This window comes from Perognathus longimembris, chromosome 19 (genome assembly GCF_023159225.1).
Source record: "Perognathus longimembris pacificus isolate PPM17 chromosome 19, ASM2315922v1, whole genome shotgun sequence".
NCBI classification, from domain to species: Eukaryota; Metazoa; Chordata; class Mammalia; order Rodentia; family Heteromyidae; genus Perognathus; species Perognathus longimembris.
Genome location: NC_063179.1, coordinates 16,980,204 through 16,994,648, shown reverse-complemented (window position 1 = coordinate 16,994,648; position 14,445 = coordinate 16,980,204).

Below are 14,445 nucleotides of genomic sequence, written 5' to 3'. Positions count from 1 at the left end.
CAGTCTTTTGACATTTAATAGCTATCTATAGAACTATTTGATTGGATTATATTAAAATTTTTTTGTCTTAATGATGCTTATCAAATGAGTTCATTAAAGTAAAAAAAAAATCAGACTTAAATTTCTACATGCCTGCCTGATATGAATGATAACTTTGCAAAGCTGAAGTGTCAAATACTTTTCACACAATGAGAACACATTTCCTGAGGCTGGAGCAGTATCTTGGAGTAAATTTCAGTGACAACCGGAAAAGCCCCGTGGCCTTCTGCAGTAGTTGTTGACATGCTTATATTTGGAGAAGTTGTGCCAACCAACCTTTTACACAGGAAGCCTGAAAAGAAAAGAGTTGTGGATAGCAGTGAATAGTCTCCGAATGGCCCTGGAAATGGAGCTGTCTGTGAGTTCTTGGTGATCCAATGGAAGGTTTTACTTGCTGGTTTTTAAGACTGAGTTGCTGTTTTACTGCTGGTCCACAAGGCTCACCTTCCCTCTGCTGTTTCTCTTTCTTTCTTTCTTTTCAGTGCAAACCCCAGGAAGTCAGTTACAATTTGCTTTGACAGACATTCCAGAGCCCTTGGACTTTATGGATATAGGGACTGTATTCAGAAACATCCGGGGGGTGATCACATCCTTTGTTCTTTTGTGCACATCTTAAATGAACTTTGCTCCAGACAAATTAGCCTAAGGCAGATCATTAAAAAGATGAAATTCCAAGGATACATACCACAGGGAAATGGACTACTGGCTCATTTCCTTCAAGGTTTCTATTTTTAGCCAAACACTGACCATTTTCATGTTTAGTTCTTCCTAAGAAAGCAAATGGTTCAGTGTTCTTCAATGGTGAGTAGAACACTGCTCTGTCTTTTTCCTAAAAAACCTTTAAGCACTAGTTAACTTTAGAGATAATGAATCTTTAATGCTTAATAGGAATCAATTTGGCCAGTATGTTCATGAAAGATTTTTATTTTCTGAAATTTGAAACAATATGTAGATTTTATAGACCTATCAACTATTTTTTGCCGAAAATATTGCAACTTATGAAAATGTAAATTTCCTTAATTGAAAAATTACTCCTCTTGTTTATGGTTGTATATATTTTTTCTCTAGAAAGTATTTTCTGATTGCAGGTAGATTATTAGGATTACGTATCACAGGTGTTATGGCTAATTGTGTGAGTGTCGCATCTTTGGCTGAAGGAGGAAAGAAGAAAGTTCCATTTGCATTTTGGCTTGGCACTGAGAGAAGCATATTACCCACGGCTTGCTGACTTGAATAAAAGGCAATCCTTGTCTTATCTGAAAACTTGGTTGGGTTGCTTAATTTTAATGGGAACATATAAGATAAATTGATGCTATGATTTCTTTCATGAATACCAATTTATCTTCTTAAGGAAAGATTACAGGCCAAGCTTTCCTTTTTCTCATTTGTAATATAATATTGTTCTAAGTAACCCTTTCTGTTCTTCCAGTTCTTGACAGACACCATAGTCAAGTTTGTTTTCCAGAACCAGTTTTTTCCCCTTATGTCTTTTCTTTGCTCACAATCTTTTAAGATCTCATCATTGGGAAGGGGAATCTGGACCATTTCATACCTAGTGTGATGCCTAGCTTGGGGTCTTGTACCAAACTCCTTATGGATGCTGATTAACTGAAAGATGGCAGCCTGAAGGTGATTCTGACAGTGGGCTGCTGAGCTCTGCTTTTAGCCACGTCTTGTTAAATTCATGTATCCATGATGTGAATGAATAAATAGATTGTGTATATCTATCAGATTTGCAAATGACCCGAGGCGGGAATAGATAGCAAATACATTAGATGACAGGATCAGAATCTAGAAACATTTTGACAAGCTTCCTTGAACAGGATGAATTTTAATAAGAATAAATATAAAGTTTTACCTGGAAAAGAAACAACCAGAACCCAAATCTCCCAGCTTGGCAACTGAATGTAAAAGATTCCCAGAAAGGGTCACTCATGTTAGCACAGTCACGCACATCAGGGCAAAATTAGACTTATTTGGGGAATAGAAGGAAAGAGGTAAAGGTCCCCCTTTTGGCACTGCTCAGACTCCATCTGAGGTTTATCATACAATTATTGGTTCTCCATTTTCAAAGGGACACAGCAAATTAGAATATAGCTAAAGAAGGCCAAAGGTTCTTAAGTTCTTTGCTGCTGCATGAATATTTTCTATGCCAAGAGAAAACTCAGAAAAAAATAGCTTTTTTCTTTTCTTCTTCTTCTTTTAATAGTGGAAATACTATCAAGCAGGAAATAAATTGTTTGTCTGCAACTTCATGACCTCAAAGGTTTGACTAACATTGAGCATGTAGAAGTTTTAGGGAAGACAGCTCTGGCTAACTGTAAAGTAAGAACTCTTAATAACCAGCTCATAATGGTACCATGCGTTCCAAAAAAACATTGGGTTGTCTATTGTCATACAGGAGGATGAACAATTTCAGTAAGGAAAAGGTTAACTGGTACTGAGGGACTTTGGCATACCATAGAAAGGAGCTGTGAGCTTGTGCAGTTCATGGAGTGGAATGCAAGGCAATACAAGACTAAAGCCTTCGGCCCAGAAAGCTGTCATAGCAGTGGTCACATGTATTGATTAGCTGCTTCAAAGACATAGTGTCTGGCTGACCTTGAATTAGTTGTCTCTGGAGAGGTTCACAGTAGACTGAGGGACCATTTTCTGGGAATGTCATGTACTTCACAATATGCACATGTGTCTCTGGTATGTACCTGTGTGTCTGTGTGTAAATAAATATATATCCATGTGCATATGTGTATGATATATAGGTAAATAACATATATTATGAATATAAAATAGATCAGGATAATAGAAATACAATAATGAAATGAAAGAAGGAGGTTTTCTTGACCTAGCATGATCAGGCGAGGTCACTGTGGAGGAGAAGATGGACCATATACTTGGAAGATATACTTGAAAAGATAGCAGCAGGAAGAAGAGCTGAACAAGTAACATTATAAGAAAGGAGACATTTCCATGTTTAAGTCTTAACATTATATTAATTCCGTGTGTGTGTGTGTGTGTGTGTGTGTGTGAAGGGGCACACGAAACATGGTGGACAGCAAAAAGAAAACCCTTAGAAAACAACAGAAGAAAAGTAAGAATGGAGGTTTCTGACTTATGATGGGATAAGTTGAAAATACACTCAACACACCTAACCTGTTGAACATCCTGGTTTAGCAACACTTCTACTGGAAACTTGTTTTTTTTTCATAAACACAGGGCTGATAGAGCTATGCCTTGCTGCTCTGCCTAGTAGTAGCAGCAGCCAGGGAAAGATCCAAATTAAAATTGGAAATAGTTTCTACTGAATACATATCACGTTCACACCATCAAAAGATTGAAAAATCCTAAGTAGAATCATCATAAATCAGCCATTGTCTGTATAAATACCAAAACAACTTCAAATCTTGGACCAGAGTTTGTTTTATTTATTTATTTATTTATTTTTGTAAAAGGTTCTTAGAAAGACATGAGGCTCTTGATTTACTAAGACTGAAATTAGATCAGTTTTTTTTTCCCCCCTCAAAGGTTTGGAAGAATACTTTCTTAACTAACCTGGTAAAGTTTGAATTCCTCATCAAGTTATAAAAGATAAGCAAGAATTGTAATGGTAGTCATTTGGGAAAAAACATTTCTTAAACAAAAAACAACTTTCAAAAACTTCTTTAAGATTTGCTTTAGAAATTTCTTAGAGAACTTCACAAAACTGAGAACTAAATTAGTTAACATGCATAGTCATCCCTGAGTGAGCTTTTTATTTATGGATGTGACAGTATTTTGTTGATGTGGCAATGGAGAAGAGCAGGTAAGGTTCACTGTAGCAATTGAGCAAGCTATGTGCATGTTGGAGCACATGGTTTCTTGGACTTGACATTGAAAGGCTCAGTCATGCAGGCTTTGCAAATATATGCAGAGATGAGAACAGCAAGAATGAAGGAAAGCAAGACCATGCAATGGTGAGAGAGAAAAAGAGGGGAAATGGTGTATATGATCATAGAACAAGATAGAAGACAAAGAGGACAGAGGGAGGAGAGACAGACTGAGTTCCTTGTAATATGATTTGAGTAAGAGTATATACTGAAGAGAGCTATGGATTACCTATGGGTATATGGAGAGGTGATTCACATTGTGGTCATCTGATCTAGTGATAATGAGTCCAATCACAGATATATAGCATTAGTTTCAGAAAGTCATGTATCATGTCTCCTCTTTTGTGTTGTTTTTCAGGTGAAAGTAGCAGAAACATATCAAACTTGTGATGTGCCATGACAAATTTTGAAAGGTCTACCCTTTGTAGAATAATAATAATAATAGTAATAATAATAGTTATTATTATTATTTTGCCAGGTCTGGGGCTTGAACTCAGGGTCTGAGTGCTGTCCCTGAGCTCCTTTTTGATCAAGGCTAGTGCTCTACCATGTGAGCTACAGAGCCACGTCCAGCTTTTTCTGAGTAATTTTTTGGAGATAAGAATCTTGGGGACAGACATTTCTGTCCCAGCTGGTTTTGAATTGTGATCCTAAAATCTCAGCCTCTTGAGTAGCATAGGATTACAGGCATGAGCCATTAGTGCCGGGCCTGTATTATATTTTGTGTTATTAATTTTTTCTCCCACCAGTAGCCCCATTGTAGCTGGAAAGTCTGTAGAAAGGGTTGCTGGGGGTTTTACAGCTGAGAAATGTTGAGATGGCATCAAATGTGATGTAATCTCTGTGTCTTCCATGCTGTTCTCTGGGTTCCAGGACTTCAATTTCTGTCAAATCATTTCTTTCAATGTTAGACACCTGCAAATTTGAATTCCAGGATACCCACTGAACACAGTGAAATTAAGTAATAATTGAAGTGGATACTAGCTTCTTCAGCACAAAAGGTTTTATTTTGGTGTATTTTTAGGGCTTGATACAACACACAGATACAAAAGTACTAAATCATCAGAAAAAAGCATCTCCAGTGTTGTAAAGGATGTGGGATGGGAGAAAAAGAACAAAAGACTTTTCTCCAATCAAATGCAAATGAAAATGACCCACAAGATTGTGAAAACAGTCTTTGTCCTGACAATGAACATTTTCATGCAGTGAAATCCATTTTTGAGACTCATTAGCAAACGCTGTGATCTTGCTTATTTTCTATAGCAGGGTCTGGTTATTTCAAATTGATTAGAAGACCTCTGATGTGGGAGAGCGAATCACTGAACTACCCCAGGTATTTCTATAATTGGTTATCATGCTTAATTACAATTGTTTCAGCACAACCAATTTATTCTGGGCCAGATTTCCCCTTGCCTTTCCTCTGCTGCTCTTACTGGCAATGTTTTCTGTTTTCAGGGAGAGAAAGAAGACAAATTAACCTTCTCTATGCGTGTTTTGTTTCTTAAAAAAAAGCAGATTAATGGATTGATGCATTCATTCAAAGTATTCTTTCAACAGTAGTAGTTGAAAATGAGAGAAATGGAAGTATGCGTATTAGTTTGTAGTGCGTGGTATTCATTGCAAACGGTTCTCATTCTCTTTTGGTTCTGTTTTCCCCATTAACTAGTGCTGGGAGCAGGAAGTTCAGTTCTCTCATCTCTCTCACCCTGCCATGGTGCTGGCTGACCTTCATGCATTCAATCCACTTGCTCCTGAGCTCATCAGAAATAAATGGACTAGAAGAGAACAGAATACGACTCCACGTAGTGCTATTCATTGTCCGGCAGTCCTGAAGACCTGAGTGAATGGCTAATTGTGCTGGTGTCCCAGGCTGCAGATGGGGCACACATTACATCCTCTATTGCTTCTCATCCACAGCCTGGAGCACTCCAGTCTAATAATGAGAGGTGGGACGCTGGCGAGGGCATTGGCTTTTTGCCTCCTGCCTTTTAGGATCAGCTAAGACCTATGTGAATTTTGAATTTCCAAAGGGAGATGACAAGAAGCTGATTTTTTTAAAAAAAAATCTTATGATTAGAATGGGATTAAAGAAAATAGAGAGTTCATTTACTGTTTTTTTCCAGCCATCTCTGCTGATGACTGCACATCACTAAGAACATTGCTAGTAGGAATTGCCTCTTTACCAAGACTTTGGGGTATCAGGGTAAAACATGTGTTATATGTTTAGTATTACAAAGTTTAGTCTCTGATGGAGACTTTAAAATGTCATCCTGCTTGTTATTCTTCTTTTTCCTTTAAATTTCTTTATATTGAAAAAGTGATATAGAGAGGATACAGTGAGCTAGGTCAGGTAATCAGCACATTTCTTTTTGAACAGTATCACCTCTTCCTTTCTTTTCTCCCAGGTTTTCTCTCCCATTTTCCCCAAGTTGTATGGTTCATTTTCGTGTCTAGTGAGTATCACTGCTGTGTTAGTTCACCCTTTGTCTCATCATTTCTGTGCTCCCCTGGTTCCTATGTTAGAAGTTGAGATCAATCTTCATACAAAGTAAATTTAAAAAATCCCTACTGCCAAAGAAGAGGAGGGATTCAGTTTCATTTACTCTGATTCCTCACTGGTGATGTGTATTGGCTAGTTTAAGGAAACTATAAAACAAATAAACTAAAGGCATTAGTGCTGGAAGACCTCTTTGAAATACTGTCAGTTAACATTTCATTTCCATGAAGGAAATCAAAAGAAGTTGTGATATTTTTTTGGGGGGAGGGTAGGTTGTAGGAGTTTGTGACTGTTTGTGCAACCAGAATCTAGCTTTATTTCCCAGTGTACAATGTGCCAAGAAAAAAAATGTTACTATTTTCTCTGTTTATCCCCACAAACATCATCTTCCTCATGCCAGAAATTTTCTATCTCTATAGGGTAATTTGATGTTGCTTTTATGTTAGGAATTCCTGATAACAGCACAGAAAATAATAAAGTATAGGGAGAGACATCTTCATTTTTCAAAATTTATTTCAGCATCTAATAACACTACTTGTATTTGAATTTTGAACATTTATGTACAGAGAGGAAGCCCTTTTCTTCTGTGGCAAGGATATTAACAATTCTTTGTATTTACTATCAGCCCTTCAGGAAACTTCTGTAAATCATTATCCAGGGTGAGAATTAATTTTGAGAAAAGTAGCCATTGGCAATGTTCACATAAATGTGTGAGAAAAACATTCCAAATGGGGATTTTACAGTCACTGAAGAAAAAGCTCTTCTGTTATATTAGAGCTGCCAAAAGAATTCAGAACTCAAAAGATCCAAATGACAGCAAAGCAGATTGAAGCTGCTCTTCTCTCCACATTCTCTCTTCTTTATGCATTCAGGGCTCTGAATCAAGAAAACTTATATGCAAGGGGTGCAGAACAGATCCAATTATACAGAGCTCCAGCTAATGTCTGACGCTTTTAAGTACTTTTCAGAATTTCTGTAGATCGCTATAGAGCCACCTCTCAATTTCTCAAAGTAATGAGAAAAGACTTGGAATACATTACCCCAAAACCCATAGAAGGAAGTAATTAGCATTCATTACCAATTTTATTTCAATGGCTAATTGCACTTCACACTCATATATTGATACAAAAAAACTGTATGGAGGAGTAGCATCTACGATCATTTATTATATGAATACAGAGGGAACAGGAAAGTTTTGCTGCTATGAAGACTCTGCAAAAGTATATGGAGTTTGATAGAATGCTGTGATTCATTGAAAGCTAAACCTGAGCACTGATGAGTGGAATAGAGATGGAGAGAATCTTGATGCTTAGGGTAGATATGAAATGTGAAAACTAAACACAGCAGGAAAAGAGTGGCAGAGGATGAAGGTGGTGATGGTGATATTCATACATAGGTGTGTGCACTTGGGTGTGGCTAAATGGAGAGGAATCACGTTTCCAAAAATGTTGGCAAATGCTGGATTTAATATGTTTCTCCGTGAAGGACATATGCTTCTAGATAGTTTTTTGAATGTCAGAAAGTGCAATGCTCTGATTGCCATTGTTTGAAAGAGAGCTGGTTAGTCACTTGAAAGTAATTCTTCCCTCATTCTTGATGAATCACTGCATTACTGGAACAGGAAAACTAATCAATATACTAAGTATCTTCACTCAAGGAAAAATTTTGGATTCCTAATTTCTTTGCTTAAAGCGACCTGGGTAGATAGGAAGGCAGGATTTGTAATAGCAAACATTGCAAGCAGTTTTGCCTGTCTTAAGCTGGAAGGGATGTTGAGATCCTTCTCGGATCTCTGGGGCAGTGGAGAGGCGGATTCTGGAAGAATTTGTGGGTACTAATGCTGAGCTGCGGAACAAATATGGGAGCCACCTGTTCCCTATGAAGAGGGCAGTGCAATCCTAGGTGAGGTCTTCTGAAATTTAAGAATAGTGGTGCAACAGTGGTTAAAGATCATGCCAGACGCCTACCACACGTAAATTTTATTAGCTCCATTTTCAGATGAGGATCTAAAAACATAGCCAAATTTACAGTTTTAGTTTGGAATCAGATCCCAAATGCAGGTTTTGGCTCTTTCTATTCTGTCAAAATTTTTTTTTCAGGCAATCTGTTTTCCACTTTAATGACTTTTCTCTTTGTAAGATAGCATTGGTTTTTTGTTGTTGTTTCTTCAAAGTTGTGAATAATTCTAAAATTGACTTGAATGAATAAGTACATAAACATGGTTTAAAAATATAGAAAAAGCAAAATAGTTACAGGAATGTTTTTCTAGTATTAAAACAAAAGAGAATATGTTAATAGCTGAAATATTGTAGTGAGTCCAAGCCCAAAAGACTAAAAGTTACAGAAACTGATCTTCATAACTACAATACTGTATGTAACAAATGCGTTTTAATAGTGGAACAATGAGATATTTGTTGGGACAAGTATTATCACTAGATTGGAGTATATAAAGATTAAAAAGTTCTTCATGATAATAGCTATGTTGGCAAATAATCACCATTTGTAATATATGGATTAAGAGGATGAATATCTCTAGTATGTAAAGAAAAAAATTCACAAAAGATTTGAAAATGGCTCATTAACATATGAAAGGGTATTTGATCTTATATGCAGTAGTAATCAAATGAGTCTACATTATCAAAGATTTGTAGAAATTAAACTAATTAATGATGTCAAGGTAGGCAAAACAGTGAAGAAATAGATTTTTAAAATTTTGTACTGCTCTAGTTAGAGGCAAATTTTTAATTTTTCTGGAGAATTATTGGGTATTATATGCCAAAATTCTACTTTTAGGAATTTTTCATCAGAAAATAGTTCAGCAGTTATCATGCAGAGACAAATATGGCAATATTGCTTGTAATAGGAATAAAATGGCCAGAAAATAATCATAACCTGGAGTTATTTAAAAATATGTATACTTATAAAATAAAATACTATTTAGCCAGAGAAGACAGATGGAAATTTAGAATTTAGAAAAACAAGTTTTCATTTTAAATGATTGTGTGTGTGCATATATGTGCATGCATGCATAGGTGTATGTGGCACAAGGTGATAAAAGCTAGAAAGAAAGAGGAGAGAAAGTGAAAGCAGCTAATGAGTTGTCCCACTTTGTAATACTCAAGAGGTCGTGGAGGGAGGTGAATGGCACCTCCCCCCGAGGTTTCCTGAGGGTTTGACCCAATCTTATGTGCACCTTTCTAGTCATCTGGTCCAGGAGAAGATGGCTCACCTGAGCCTCCTCCCCAGCCTTCTCTCCTACAGCAAATAGAGATGAACAGGCACTCACAATGCAGGCGGAGGAACAGGAATCCACCAGAGGATAGACAATCTTCTTAATCACAGGATATTGAATGACTGCACTCAAGAGGCTTGTTCACTTTTGAAAAGCTTAAGAGAACTGTCTTTGATGCAAATGGCAGAGACAAGACATTGGGACAAAGATGGTTGGAATGGTTAAGGAAATGGCCTCAGGGATAAGTCAATGACTGTCACGGAGAAGGCAGCTCACCCTCAGGCTTCTGCCAACATTCTTCACTTTTATATTTGAACAAAGTGGCTTCAGCTCTTTTGCCATGTGCTGATAGAGACCTTGAAGCTACGCATGCTCAGTCATGGCAAGGATGGCTGTGGCCGGGAGAGTGAGAGGTTATACCTCTGATTCCTGTTCTAGCCTGACCTCCTGCTGTCCTGTACAGAGGGCTGGGGGCAGAGGGGTGGGAAAGTGGTGCCTGGGAATCAAGAGTGACCATTACTGGAGGTCAGCAAATGACTGGAATGTTCCCTGAGTGGGAAAAATAGGAATAACCTAAAGTGTCAAGCAACCCAAGAACAGAAAGCAGACTTTTACTGTATTTAGCAGAAAAGGTATGAAGAGTGAAGGCGGTGAATTTTTATAACACATTCAACATGAGGCCTAAGTATTTCTTAACATTAATTGGTTTTAAATAGGATTTCTTTTTTCTTGATCAAACTACCTTACATAATTTCTCAGCCCTTTGCACAATTTCCTTAATCTGTGGGCCCTCACTCTTCATTTCAAGGGCAGAAACTTAAACTAGATTTTTAGTTACTTCAGTTCTCTAGATTTGGGCCTCATGGGTAGGAAAGTTGACCTTTCATACCCAAGAAGACTTTCAAGATGCTTCCATAAATGAAGAAAGCTTTCCTAGTGACTACTTACACGATTCCCATGTTTGTGAAGGGAACTGCCTCACTGTCCTTGTTTTTCTCCTCCATTGTACAATCCTGGATTGAGTCAAGAGTGGAGAAGGGACAAACATTCTTGGAGTCTTTATTCAATTTCTAAGTTGTTCTTAACTCTCAGGGACTGCTCTGTTAAGCCAGGCTAATGTGAATAGCAGAAGGGCTACCCTCTAGCACACAGTGGGCACTGGCACTAAAGGGTTTCTCTCCTCAAGAAAACTGAGTTGCAAAGGAGAATGTTTGATAAATGAATGGGTGGTCAAGAGAGAAGGATAATGGCTCAGCAGGAAGAAATAGGAACCAAAGGCCAAAGAAAGGCCTTGTATGATGGAGAGGAACAGATATTGAAAGTATATGAGGCAAAGAACAGCGAGGAAGTGAAAACAGACAATGAAAAAAGTAAGAGCTAGCTTAAATTTCCTCTTCAATTTCAAGTCTTAGAATGGCTCCTAATACAAATGAGGCAATCAAAATCTCAAGAATTCAGGAGACTTTGGCTAAAGCCATTTAATTAATCAATAGAGATCTGAGCCTAGAATGTGGATCTTCCAGTGGCCAACCTGGTCACATTTTTAGTGTTCCTGGAGGTATTAGAGCAGACAGATTATCTGTAGTTAAAGGAAATTGTGAAACAAAAACATTATCCCTGTACAGCAAAATGACTAATCATCTGGAGGATGCAGGAGTGTGTGTGTGTGTGTGTGTGTGTGTGTGTGTGTGAATTTAGGTACTTGGTTGTTTGTTCACAATATTCTCTCTTTTGCTGTAACACAGAATATTGTATTGAAACAATCTATTAGAATACTCTTCAAGACATAGAGAATACATTAGAGTAGTACTCTAATTATCATTACAGTACTCTTAATGATAGAACATGGTGTCCAAATAGTTGAATAATAATGCATAAATGACATAAATAAAGGGATACAAAAATTACAACACTTTTCCTTGTAATCTTATGTTGGATATATATATATATATACATATATATGTATAGAAATACACACATTCTTTTTTCAGTCAGAGGAGATCAAAGGACTAATTCTGGAGACAACTTCAAAAAAGCAAGACAGTGTTTTTGACGAAGTTTTATCCCTGTGCACATAGGAAACTACACAAAAAGAATGACAGCAAAGTAAAAGGTACCAAGTGAAAGGGGAAAAATGAGGCAGGGGAGAATAATTTCCTAGCAAGAAGGGCTATGTGATGATGGTTCAGCTGGTGATTCATTATGGTGGTTAAGAGGCCAAAGAGAACTGTAGATCTTTGAGGTCCATGGGGGCAGGGGCAAGGGAATAAGATGAAGAGAACACTAGAATAAATGAAGTGCCTCACCAGCTGTAGAGGGCTGATGGATTGCCCTGTACCTTAGAAGATGGAACTCCCAGCAGGGGAATAAAGGGTGCAAAACACAGCCAACCCTGCTAGAACCACACAGTGAGAGAGAAAACTATTTCTCACAGTGCTCTGTTTCAGGAGTTTATAATATGCTATAAAACCTCCCAGTCTCTGGATTAAAACCTGGCAACTACTACACTTAAATGCATTTTATTGCTATTGTACAAATCCCTGATTTGCTGTTTCTTTTTCTTACATAGAACTGGTTTTATTTTCAGCAATGCAGGTGGCAAGATGTTTTGTTTAAAAAAAAATCCGTAGAGAATGGATTTGATTTTTAAAATGCAGAAAGTGGATTTCAATTTTTAAATTGCAGTGCTGGAGTGGGCACCAAGGACATTTTGATTAAATCCTACCAATACCCAGGCTATTAATCCCAGCTTGGATGATGTCTGGAGATACAGAAAGCCACATGAAAGGCAGAGATATTCAGATTCTCTGATGGGTGAAGGTCGTCCTAGAGTTAACCGTTCTCAGTGGCCTTTGTACAAAAAAAATCCAAGCGCCTTTCCTTTCCTACAGCTGAGTATCCCTCCTCTAAAATCCTTAAGAAATATTTAGAGCTTTTGATTTTGAAATATTTACCTATAAATAATATATCTTGGGGATGAGATCCAACATATTCATGCATTTTTTTTCTGTACACAACATGAGGATCACAGCTTTCATTCATGTATTTTACCTGAAGTAATTTTGTAACTGTTTTGACTGTGACCTGTCACAAAGACTAGGTATGAAATTTTCCTACTAGTCACATCATTAGTCCTGAAAAATGTGTAGCTTCTAGACCATTTTCTGATTTTTCATGTTTGAAATACTCAGTATGAACTGGTGGTGTACTTTGAGCTTAAGACTCTATTTCATGGAAGTACCTGTTGATATTTTAAATATGGACCCAATAATAGAGAGTGCTTTCCTGTCTATTTCAAATGTTGCCACTATCAGTATCCTTAAATTTATGAGCCAAGTGCTTTATCACCTGAGCCATGCACACCCTACTCTGTTTTTAGTTTGTTTTTAAGATAGCATCTCACACTTTTGCAGAACAGCTTTAGACTGAAATCCTCTGATTTCTACTTCCCACATGGCTGGGATTACAAGTATGAATCCCTATCCCTGGTTCCTGAATCCTGAATCCTTGTACACATTTCCTGGATACAATTTTACTTCAGTGCTTGAGTATAATTCATGGCCTATCCATCCTATACTTCAAGAATAGTCCAACTAGAATCTACCTTGAAATAAATGATTGCACATGGTCAACTCAGAGTTAGAAATAAAAGCAAGGTCGTTGCATCTTTGCTTTCCTTCCCCGCCTTTGTCCTCTGTAATTAGAATCAATTATGATGAACGAGTTATCAATATCTACTCTTATTTCCAAGTGTCAACCTTTTTTTCAGTATGCAGGGTACTTTATAAAGTATAGAAAAAAATATGCTACCACTCTGGAAAAGCCTACTAAATGGAAGCCCAGCACACTTAACCAATGGGGAGGATCAAAAGACTAAACAACTTATAACATTTTATATTGCCTTTGTTTCTAAAGGAAGGGTTACTTTGATAGTCAAGATATTCCACTTAATTATTTTCAGAGTGAAATAGCATTTGCTCTTTATTCTATTGGTTTATTTACTTTCAAGTTAGAGGCTCAGCTTCAAACTGATATTTTTAATTTAAAGGTCAAAATAATCCCTTTTCTGCTTTCAGAAAAGCAAGTTGGCTAAATATATATTATTTTAGAGAAGATATATTTTGCAGAATTAATGGAGAAACCTTATGTTTCTCCCAACTGTCAGTTAGTGTTTGCATCCTGTTTCCTACTCTCACTAGGGCTAGCCTGAGAAGGGTGAAAGGTCACGTATTTATTCCTCATCCTTTTTAACAAGTCCAGGTTGAGAGTTCTGGAAATAGGTAAAGGACAAAAGCAGAGTGTCACCCGTATGTGGATCCTTAGCATGCATTTTGGTTCTGTGTTTAAGGTGAGCACCTCCACCTTGATTATCTGAACTGTGGGGCGCTGCTGTGGTGTCTTTGAGACCTCCTTGGGTTCCTTCTCTGCAGGTTGAGCTATGGTGGTCAGTTGGTGCCCTGAGTTACAGCATAACTGTTCTCCTGTTGTTTCATCCAACTTCCTACACTAATTAGATAACAAGGTTTTAACTGGACCTGTCTGTGTACCGTGTCCTTGGAACACATCAAAGCATGCGCAGTCTAGCTTGGGTCATGACTTTCTGCAAGAATGTCTTGGGTTGAATCTTGAATTATCAATGTAACCTGTTAAATGTATGTTTTTTTTTTTCTAAATGTGTTTTATTTATTTCTTTTCAACATGAACCACCACCACAACAAACTAGAAAGGCAAAAGATCCCGGAGGTAAGGGAATATGTTGTATTTACTATAATGTGTTACAATGTAAGGTATATATGACATATGTTCGTAGGTCA